The sequence below is a fragment of the Lactuca saligna genome, chromosome 2 (assembly GCF_052625555.1).
Source record: "Lactuca saligna cultivar CGN05327 chromosome 2, ASM5262555v1, whole genome shotgun sequence".
Lineage (NCBI taxonomy): Eukaryota > Viridiplantae > Streptophyta > Magnoliopsida > Asterales > Asteraceae > Lactuca > Lactuca saligna.
In genome coordinates, this window is record NC_136418.1 from 97,021,575 (window position 1) to 97,033,817 (window position 12,243).

Consider the following 12,243-nt stretch of genomic DNA (forward strand, 5'->3'; position numbering starts at 1 on the left):
TCGCTTAAGGATGGTGGATGTGTGAAGTATGACACCGATTCTTATGGAACAATCAAATGATATGGGATGATAACCAATGGAGAGTTCACAATTCGAAAAGTAGCGTACATGGAAGAATTGCAGCACAACCTCATAAGTGTATCTCAATTGGTTGTGGGTATCAGACTGAAAGTCTCATTCGACGATGAAGGATCAGAAATTATCGAAAAGCAATCCAAAAGAGTCTTGTTAAAGTCTGAATGAAAAGGAGAAATGTACCCCCTAAACCTCAGTCCAATTAAAGGAAAACCAACTATTTGTCTACTATCCAACTCGAATTCTGATCAAAGCTGGCTATGGCACTGATGCCTATCGCACATAAAATTTAAAGATATTAATAAGTTGGTGCTTGGTGATCATGTTCGAGGTCTTCCAGTTCTCAAGTTTGATAAGGAACACCTGTGTGTAGCATGCGAGATGGGTAAACAAAGTCGAAAGAGCCATCCAACATGTATCAATACCAAGATCGTGGAAGCTCTTGAACTTCTGCATATTGACTTATGTGGACCTTCGGCTATTGAAAGCATTGGTGGCAGTAAGTTCATTCTTGTTATAGTAGATGATTTTTCACGTTTCACCTGGGTATTCTTTCTTAAACAGAAGTCAGAGGTAACTCCAAAGTTGAAAGCTTTCATAAAGCAAGTCAAACTTCAACTGCGAAAGGTGGTGAGGAACATTCTAAGCGATAATGGGCTTGAATTCAAGAATAAAGAGTTCGAAGACTTTCTGGCCAAAAATGGAAGTTCTCACAACTTCTCAGCTCCCTATACCCCATAATAGAATGGAATTGTTGAAAGACGAAACTGTTCTCTATACGAGGCAGCCCGAACCATGCTGAGATATGCTTCACTCCCATTATACTTCTGGGCTGATGTTGTTGCTACTGCATGCTATACTCAGAATCGATCACTTCTTAACAAGCGATTCGTCATCACTCCGTATGAAATTCAGAACAATAGGAAGCGCAATGTTAAGTTTTTCCACGTGTTCGGTTCCAGATGCTTCATTTTTAACTCCAAAGAGAACCGAAACAAATTCGATGTCAAGGCTGACGAAGGAATCTTTCTTGGCTATTCATTAACTTCAAAGGCTTATAGGGTTTTAAATAAGCACTCCAAACGGATTGAAGAAACCTACTATGTAATGTTTGATGACAACTACAAGGAGAAAGTTCAAACAAACGAGAGCGTCACTGAGGAAATATTTCCAGAATCAGGTCAAGTCTTAGTTCCAATTTCCAACTTGTTTGAAGAGTACATAAAGTTGTTCGACGAACCATAAAAGGAAATACTCTCAAAGGCGAAAGCAACAAACAAAAAATTCGACCATCTAAAGAAAATCATTGATGAAGCTGCAAAAGATATGGAAAAAGATCCTCCTAAACCAGCTGAAGGTCAACCCTTGGAAGATCCTCCAAACAAAAGCTCAATGTTCGAGGGGGAGGGTCCATCTGACACCAACAGATCAGAATTGCCAATCGAGGGGGAGCATCCAACTCTAACTCATGATGGTCCAGTCGAGGGGTAGAACCCTTCTCCAACTGCAAGAGAGCATCCTACTCCAACCGAGGGAGAGGCTCCTGAACCTGACATGGGATACGCTTTGCCATTTGATGGGGAGAATGCAAATACAAATGACGAAGACGATCAATCAGAATTTGAAGAAGAGATTAATGCAGAGTTGGATCCTATTTATGACCCAAACTATCCTCCTCTGACAAAATGGACTAAGGATCATCCCAAAACATAAATAATTGGTGAATCATATGAGTGGGTTCTCACATGCTCTCAATTGAAAGCGAAGCAAACTGAATTATTCTCTCATGTTGAATTCTGCATGTTTAATTTGTTTGTCTCCAAAATCGAACCAAAGATGGTCAATACTGCACTTGATCATGCTGATTGGGTATAGGCAATGGAAGATGAACTTGATGATTTTAAACGTAATCGAGTTTGGAGACTAATTCCCACACCAAAGGATGCTTCTGTAGTCGGTTTGAAGTGGGTCTTCAGGAACAAGATTGATAAAGAGGACAATGTAATTAGGAATAAGGCTCAGTTGGTGGTAAAGGGATATTTCCAAGAAGAAGGAATAGACTATGAGAAGACCTTCGCACCTGTTGCAAGATTGGAATCGGTTCGAATCTTTCTAGCATATGCTGCTAATAAAAACTTCGAATTTTTTCAAATGGATGTGAAATGTGTCTTCCTAAATGGAGAACTAGAAGAAACAGTGTATGTTGAGCAACCACCTGGGTTCGTGAATGAGAAATACCTTGACCATTACTATGTGTTAGATAAAGCTGTGTATGGACTGAAGCAAGCACCAAGGGCCTGGTGTGAAACATTAACTCGCTTTCTAAAAATGTCTAAATTCAAGCAAGGTTCGGTTAACCCAACCTTCTTTCTTAAGAAAGAAGGCGAACATCTAATGATAGCTCAGATTTATGTCGATGATATCATCTTTGGTTCCACGAATCATTTCTTAACAGCTGAATTCAGGAAGCTGATGGAGACTAAATTTGAAATGAGCGCAATGGGTCCAATTAACTTTTTTCTTGGGTTGAATACACGATAGGGACCAGAAGGTATTTTTATTAACCATGAGGCCTACACAAAGAGTCTATTGGCAAAGTTTGGAATGACGGGAGACTCAAAGGTGAAGGTTCCCATGTCATTTGGAACTAAGTTAACACCATCTCTGGAAAAGCCTGTTGTTGACATGACTATCTATCGTCAAATGATAGGATCTATCATGTATCTAACTACTAGAAGACCGAACATTATGTTTTCTATCTGTTATTGTGCCAGGTTTTAAGCTAATCCTAGAGAACCTCACATGGTGGCAGTGAAGAATATTTTTCTCTATTTGAAGCGAACCTCGTCACTCAGTCTCTAGTATCTAGCAAAATTCGGGTTCATTGTTCAAGCCTTTTCTGATGTTGATCTTGGTGGATGTGGTCTAGATAAAAAGAGCACAACTAGAGGATGTCAGTTCCTTGATGGTAAACTTGTGAGCTGGCACTCCAAGAAGCAAACCGATGTGTCTCTCTTAACAGCCGAAGTTGAGTACATAGTTGTTGCTTCGTGTACCTCACAAGTAGTCTGGATACAAAGTTAACTTAGAGACTATGGGCTGAGTATGAAGAAGATTACTCTTTATTGTGACTCTGAAAGCGCGATAAGAATTTGTCACAATCCAGTGCATCACTCAAAGACAAAGCATATTGCACTTAGGTACCATTTCATCAAGGACCATGTTGAAGATGGAAACGTGGAAGTCCATTTTGTTAGGTCCTCAGATCAACTTGTTGACATTTTCACTAAAGCATTACTAGAAGCAAGCTTCAATAAAAAATTTTAAGTTTTGGGAATGATGTATGCAGAGTCGGGACGTGACAACCGTCAAATTTCGGTCAAGACAAAGTCAACTAAAGTTAGCAAGTCAAACCATTTGACTCAATTTGCCCGTGAGTACTAAAATTTACACTATGAAGAGATATTTCATAGTGTGAAATCTCTCTCAAATATCTCTTCATAGGAGAAATCTCTCCAAGAACGTCAAATCTCTCCCAAATCTCTCCAAGTATGTGAAATCTCTCTCAAATATCTCTTTGTATGAGAAATCTCTCCAAGAATGTCAAATATCTCCCAAATCTCTCCAAGTATGTGAAACCTCTCTCAAATATCTCTTTGTATGAGGAATCTCTCCAAGAATGTCAAATCTCTCCCAAATCTCTCCAAGTATGAGAAATCTCTCCCAAATCTCCCTCAAATAGTTCTCGTAACTTTTTAGAATCATTCGGGTCATTCCGACCCTTAACCGGGTCAAAAACGGCTTAAAACGGGGCGAAAACGAGAAAAATAGGCTTTATGAACCGAAACCAAGAAGAGAGGCCTCTTAGGACCAGAACCGAGCCTCTGTTGGCTGAGGCATGTGAGACCGAGCCTCGGTCTCTGCCCCTCTCGGTCTCTCTTCTGCTCGTTCGGTCTCTGTCTTCTCACTCTCTGTCTCTTCTGGTCGCTCGGTCTCTGTCTTCTCACTCTTTGTCTCTTCTGGTCGCTCGGTCTCTGTCTCTTCCCTTCTCTTCTCTCGGTCTCTGTCCTCTCGCCTCTCTGCTCCTTCTCTCCTCTCTGTCTCTACCCGCCTCTCGGTCTCTGCTCTCTCTTCCCTCCTCTTGGTCTCTGCTCCTTCTCTCCTCTCTGTCTCTTCGCGCCTCTCTGTTCTCTCCTCCCCCCTCTGGGTTCCTGCCCTCTCTCTTCTCCACTCTCGGTTCCTGCTCTCTCCCTTCTCCCCTCTCGGTTTCTACCCTCCCTCCTCTCGGTTTCAGCATCAAAAGGCCGAACCTCAGCCAGAATTCGGAAAATTGTCACTTTTAGCCCATTTTTGATATTTTTAACATTTTAAGCCCGTTTTTCGTGATTTTAAAGTGGGATTTTCTCCAGAAATTATATTTTAACATAATAAACCCTAAATATTCATAATTTAAACATATTTTGATGAAAATCATTATCTAAATAATAAAAAAATCAAATGGGTGAATTATTAAAGGTGGAGTGTTGACTTTGCCTTATCCAATGTCACAAGCAACCACCCCACACCCACTCTATGACCAGCCATACCTCCCCACCTTACATAAGTCACTTCAATGTACCTTACACTCAAATTACACTTATTCCCACGTTTTTATAGCTGGAACAAACATCCTCTCTCCTCATTTCTCTCATGTGCTCTCATTTCACTAAGTATCAAACACCACTATTCTCTCAAACTCTTTCTCCACCAAACTCGAGATTCAAGGCTGATTATCAAGTTTTCTTCCACATTTGGTAAGCATAATCCATTCTCCTTATGATTATCTCACTTATTTCCACTCAAATCATGGGTATCTTACACAAACTCCATCATATTTGTGTTAGAGCTTCGAATCTTCAAGTGATTCTTCAAGTGTTCTTGGCTTGAACACTTCTCTTCTTCAACACTTATCTACTGAAATCACTCAAGGTGAGTTCATACCCCTACATTTTCATGTTTTCTCAAGTTTTCAGGGGGGGAATACAAGTTAAAACACTAATAACATAACTAAAATTTTCTAACAGCCTTCATCAGAAAAGTTCAACTCCATTCACGGACTGTTTTGGGCATCTTAAACATTTTTGTTTACAAAACTGTACAAGGTGCTAATAGTTCAAGTTTTTAGCTTTAAAATGACTACTTGCACATCTCCATACGATTTTTATACAATTTATGGTGATTTTTACAAAACTGCCTATCATTTCAAACAACAACCCGGACCAGTCTGTGATTATGGACTTTTTAACCCAAGTTGGAGGTCGTTAAAAATCGTGATAAAAATTATGAGTAAACTAGACACATTTTGTGAACTCTCAGAATTTACGGATCTAGTTTTTGACTTCGTATGATTTTTCTATGATTTTTCCAAAACAGGGCAGAATGGCTAAAGTTAGCCAACAGCATGTAAATATCATAACACTTTGTATATTGTTGAGCAAAGTGTATAATCATAAGTTCTAATCATTGAATGTGTTTCATTGTTAGTTTATCATCATGAACTGAAACTAATTCATTCATAATAAATATTATTCATTCATTTTAGAACACGTATATTAAACTATAAAAAGTATAGTTTAGTAAATTCATAACACTAATACATTTTCATAAAAGAGTTTATACATATTACATACATTTTAGATAAACTATAATAGATATAGTTTATGATACATCACTCAACACACTCGTACAAAAAGGGTACATTCATACAAGAAAGATTTATATTCACACACATTTCACGTAAACTTGTTAACCTATATTGTGAGACTCTCTCTCTCTCTCCCCGTACGTCCGAGTGCGAGATATAATTCCTGGTAGTTATAATCAGAATCTCCTTGAGGGAGAACGTGATACTTGTATATAGATCTATATTGGGTTTGACACCCCACACCTTGCTGCTAGCTACAGTGGGACCTGCAGGTCTACGGGTGACAAATGTCATTTTAATTTTCGCGACGCTTGAGAACGTCGTGGCAGGTTCACATAGTCATAGTATTATTATAGCGACTCACATAGGGATATAACAATCCATAAGTTTACGGGATTTTATTTTTAAAACCTAAATGAGTTTTATGTCGATTTAAGATCACTTTTTATCTCTATGAGTACAGATATTACTGTACACTTTTGGTTTTGGTAGTTACGACTACACATCATTTGAAACCACATTTATACTTTTAAGTATGGTCAATACTTGTTATTTCTCGGTCCTCTGAGTTAGGACTACATATATATAAAGTATTAACAAAAATGAGAACATACAGAAATTTCATTTAATTCAAACGCGTCCATGTCCATTTAAGCACATAACATTTTCTATTAATAAGAAAGGTTAATTATACATTTTGGTCTTCAATCATAAGACTACATTACACAAATTTTAAAAGAAAATATCGGATTTTCTGGATACATATTCTAACGCTTTTACAAGGAAAACGATTTACTTTTCTAAAGAAATCTCTTATGAAATCGCCAACCTTTGTTTTGACACTTTTCAAAACTACTTGTATTCTCAGGAATTCAGTGAAAACAGGAAATCAACAACGTTTTGAGGATGGGACGATAAATCGTCAAACAGTTCATTTTGTATCATAATGTAATTGATGTGAATCATGTAAACATGTGCTTTGATGTAACGCTTTCAATTATATTTGTGTTGGTTGTATTTACTTTGAGCACTATTATACTCATTGTTGTGATACTCTACATGAAGTCATCCACCCCCGGACGTTTCCGCCATCCTTGGTTTGGGGGTGTGATAGGGACCAAATCCTCAATCCTTTCTCTGAAAAATTAGGCAAGAGAAATAGAGCGAACGCTAAGTCTATTTCGGTTCCGGAATTTTAGGGAACCGAAATGAACTGAACGCTCTACTTATTTTGGCTCCTTAACTTTTGGGAACCGAAATGAACCAATCACTCGATCTGTTTCGCCTCCAGAATTTTAGGGAACCGAAATGAACTAAGCGCACTGCTTATTTCGACTCTTCAATTTTGGGTGACTGAAATGAACTGATCTCTCAGTTTATTTAGCTTCAATTATTGAAAGTTTAAGTTTGGTTGTACCTTTTTATATACTTCCTTTTCGACTCTTTACTTGCTCTATTTTTTTTGTTTTTCTTTATTTCTATCATGTTTAAAATTATTTACCTTATTTTTGTTTTTTTTTTATTTTTTAGAAATTGCAAAAACCCAAAAATATCTTATGTTTAAAATAGTGTTATTTTTTTTTTTATTTCTTTTTATTTTTACAGAAAATTCAAAATTCCAGAAAGATTTTTGTTTTTGTTATCTCTTGTTATTTTCTCCATTGTTTCGTTTTCTGTTTTTCTCTTGTGTGGTTTGTTTTTCTCTTCTTCTTTAATAGGTATCAAGTACACAGTCGTAATATGAACTCAGGATGAAGCAAGTATGTCAATTTCAATATGAACTAGCTAGGTGTCCCTAGAAGCATGTTGCTGCATGCAGATCAAAGTCTCTGAAACTTTGAGTGAGGCCTTAATGATTCGATCAGTTCCTATCGTTTCTTCCCAATCAGGCCGCTACATTCACTCAAGTGATGAGCTACCCTACTCTTCTCAAATGAGTCAAGACTTTCCTGCTATGTCACTCTTTTAAAGCAGTGGTACTTTCTATTCTTTAACCACCCCATTATATTCTCCATCTACTTGCGGTTCATCAACGTAACCCTTGAGACTCTCAGAAATTACCATTGAGGTTTATGGTTACAAAAACTCTGAGTTAATGATCTTAGATGCGTACACCACGTGCTAAGTGAGACCCAAAATCCAACACCAATGCTGAATTGACGGTGAATATTTATATTCAAGAACTCACTTGTTAACTAATGAAATCTCTTTTATTTTCTTACGCGATCTTTATGAAACTGTCTAACACCAAGACATTTCTTCCCAAAAGATCCAGTTTAGTTTTTGTTTTTGAGATGTCTATTATAAATCATGTTACCTCCAAACTATCCAACCTACTTGTTCAACAGACCACATCAGTCTTACAAGTACTTTATCCAACATTCAGTCTTATATTAAGTATTGACGTTCGGTTGAACATTAACCACCCATTATAGCTTATGTTTAAAAAGAAGCCTTTCAGTGTTTCTTAACAAACAACTAATCGTATTCTCATGGGAAACCACACAAGCACTTCAAGTCTCTCTTGACTTTGAAGGAAGATATTCGTGCCCAGGATCCTCTACTCCATGTCGTATTTGACATTACTCATATCTCATACACTTATTTCGTTATTTCTTATTCTTTGGCACCCTAATGCACGGAAATCTTCATGATTTTCCAAAATTCTGGTATGTGACAATTATGAGTTTTTTTTTTTTTTTTTTTTTTACTTTCAGCTCTAACCATTAAATAGATTTATGGAAATGAAAGGGTATTCTGTATCGTGAATGAACAACAGATCGGGTCGATTGAATAGATAAGAAGTTGAAACGGGTTTTTGGATAAGTTTAAGAATGGGCGCATGAATTCGAAACGGCTCCTAAACCTTCACCGTTTGACGTCTATCTGGGGAAAACCAAGCTGTCAAATCCCACTTTTCCAAGTGCTTTTTCAGAGATCTTCTCATCATTATGGCATATTCTTTCTCTCTCCTAGCAATCGTATATAAAGGAATCCTCGCACCACTATACCTTCTCACCGTTATCTAATTCTCTCAAATACACCAGTGATATTAAAATTGTTCATCTTCTTCACAAGTTCAACAATGGCGGAATCTTCATCACTTCAAGATCAATCTGCATCGTCGTCATTGCTTACGATCAAGCCCAATCAAAACATGATCATTCTGATAACTCTATTCCTGTATGATTATTACATGCTTCAAGTCGTGGAATATCTTATGTATTCTCCTCTGGTAATTGCTCTTACTCAAGTGGAATCTGTTCCGATGTCGCTGTTGTCCCAGGTGTATTCTACAGTGACTTACGTCAAAACCAAGGAGAGAATATACTTTCAGATTCTTACTCACAAGGCTTCCATCTAAAAGGGTTATTTTGTTCATTGCTAGGGCTTGCTATAAACGCCTCAGTCATCTCTACTGATTTCATCACTACAACTCAACTCTTTTCGATGTTTTATGAGATGGGCTACACTGAGGTGCTTACTACCTTCACCAAATTCAAGAAATCTTGCTTTCCTCCTCAATGGAATGGGTTACTCACTCTTCTACATAAGGGGTTAGCTGAGCGTGTTGGTGGGTCTGATAGTTCGAAAAAATGCTTTAAGACGATTCTGTATGGTCTTTACAACGGACTCAGCCTGGACTATGGTTCATTGATTTGGACCCAACTGGTGCAGAGCTTGAACTCTTCAACGAAGCATTCGAAAATCTCGTGTGGTCGCTGGAATCTTGTCACACGAAGGGCTATAAACTCTCTTGAGATTCCGGTCATGAAGGATGCTCTACTCTCCTCTATCTCATCCTTTCATACAAAGAAGATCACAATAGCTGATCCTACCATATTCATTCACAATGGTTCCATTCCAGAGACTATATACCGGTGTGTATCTTCAAAGAGTAAAGTTCTTTTAGAATACAAACTGCTTCCTCCTAAAAGTCCAATAAAATTAACTCCAGAGATGCAAACTGCTCTGGATGAGGTTGAGAAGCCAGCTAAAAGAGGGAAGAAACCCAATCCTAAGAAATATGCAACCGAGGATCCCTCCTCCAAACTGACCAATTCCAAGAAAAGAAAAACTGAAGCAGATGACTCTTCTACTCCAAAGAAAGTGAAGAAAATGGCACGACGAAAACAAACTCCTTTAGCTTCCCGTTCAGAACAAAAAGATGACCAGTCTGCTGGTGAGGAAGAGGAAGAGAAAAATGAAGTTTCTCCTCAAGGAAATACACCTCCTCGATCTCCAACTCTAGAGCAGGTTGTTAATGATTCTATTCCTACTCCTACTCCATCTCCACCCAAGAATACGGTTCAGGATTCGGCTCCACCTCCACCTTCACCTACATCACAACCCTCTACTACAATTGCTCCACCACCGCTTGTCAGTTCCACTCCCATCACTACCGCTCCGTTACCTCCTCCTATTTTTTGCCAAGCAACTTTCACCACTACACCTATCATAACATCTACCACCAATTTTTCAGTCAAAGTTAACACATCTGATTTGGAGGCTAAGATTTAAGATCCTCCTAAAGTCACTACCGAACCAATTTCCACAACTCCATCCAGTGATTTTAATCCAGTTCTTGGAGGAGCCGAATTTGAGTTTGATTCTACTTACTACAGTCTATACTGAATCGCAAGTGATGAGGATGAATTTGCTCCAGCGACCAAGCAGCATATAGACAGTGTAAATGAAAATCTTGATGCACTTATCGAGACATCCAAGAAGTGCAACGATGTTGTCATGAAAGCCTTTATGGATACTGCTTTGCACCAGTATCATAAGTCCAAGGTCAATGCATCAGTTGCTTCCCTATCTCAGTCTCTTCAAGGAGAACAAGCCAAATTTGAGACTCTTCGGTATGATTTTTTTACTGTTAACAAGACGTTTCTAGCATCTGTTGACTCTCGGTTAGACAAGCTCAATGCTAATTTCCAGGTCGAAAGGAAACTCCGAGATGATCTTGATCAACAAACTACTATCAATGAAGTGCAGAAGGCTGGCCTTGCCAGAGCAGAAAGAGAGATTTCACTATTAAAAACCGAGCGAGCAGTTTTTCGTAGCTGTGCTAGGGATGTTCTTACTCAGCTACACAGTGTCATTCAGGCTCATGACCCAATTCTTACGTTTACCATTCACAATCATCTAACCTCCAAACTCCTTCCACCTATTGAACTCTTACGGGAAATGAAGGTTGTTTCGGAGAGGATGGCTACTCCACAATAAGAGGGAGAAGGTACTATGATCCCTCCTGATGTTAAATTGAAAGTGACTATAAAAACCGAACCGAAGGATAATCTAGCTTCGGGTTCTGGTGACAAAGAAAAGAAGAAGCATGTAATTGGGGAAGATGATGACAGTGAAGAAGATTAAGAAACTATTTCTGAGATCTTGAAGTGAAAGAAAAGGGATTAGGAGATAGTTAAAAATCTTTGAATTGCAAAGGAAGAAGAAGAGAAAGAAAGAAAGAAGAGGATGATGCACTTAGTTGCAAGAAGACGTTGTTCCCCCCTTGGACTAGAGAAACACTGATCAAAGAAGCTATAGAGTCTTCAAGAACATGTTGGCTAGAACCTATGACTTCGTTTGACTGTGATAATACAAGGGATTCACAGTTTGATATGCCTATAACACGAAAGGCATTCATTTTTCATTACTTTGATTCGACTACAGAAGTCCCTTCACCTTATCCTCAGATCGATGGGGAACTTATTGGTTTTTATCTTCAGTTCGGTCAGCCTCAGTACCTGACCTAGAGTGCACAGAAAATTACAACCGTCATGGTGCTGAAGCCTTTGCCTGCAGGGAAGTTCATTAATGTTCAATTCAAAATAACCCAAGGTTCTGTAACTCGGTTTCTTTGATTTCCCTGGCAGATCTTCCCAACTTAAATCCTCATGATTGGATCCACTGTTTAATATTTTTCTCTCTAATGTGAATGAGTATGAGCCGATCCTAAATCATCTAAAGAGGATGTTAGCCTCCTACATCCATCATGTTGCCAAGATGGATCACGAAGTAGCTTCTATTTTAAGGAAGAAACCGACGGTGAAGCCTACTGCAAAGGCAGGAGATGTCAACATAATGCTTCTAGGTTAGATTGACTCTGCTCACCTAACTGTTACGTTCACAAGAGCTAAAGGTGAAAAGTTTTTGTTTGCTCTTGTTGACAAGCACATGTTCTCTACCGATTGCTTGGAATTCATTATCAATATTGTTAATTGGTGTAAAGAGAATTCTGCTTCAGATAAGAAGAACTTCACGGACATGCTTCGGTGGTACATCACATTCAAGCAAACTCTTTTGTCCATCATACCGAGCGTGTTCTAGACTCTCAAGAAGTCCGCTGTAGCTCAACCAAACTGAGCTCTCGGCTCCATGAACGCAAAGGGGGAGATTGTTGGGTATTATGTGTTGCGTTATGGGCCATTCTTTTGTATATCCGGTTTGGGCCTGTCCAACTAAAAATAGATTAGGGTTAC

The 12,243-nt window shown here is 38.5% G+C and overlaps 1 pseudogene; it reads left to right on the forward strand.

Annotated features, from left to right (window-relative positions):
- The first annotated feature begins 397 nt into the window (after window positions 1-397).
- Window positions 398-8,488, forward strand: LOC145029894 (uncharacterized; annotated as a pseudogene).
- Window positions 8,489-12,243: the final 3,755 nt, after the last annotated feature.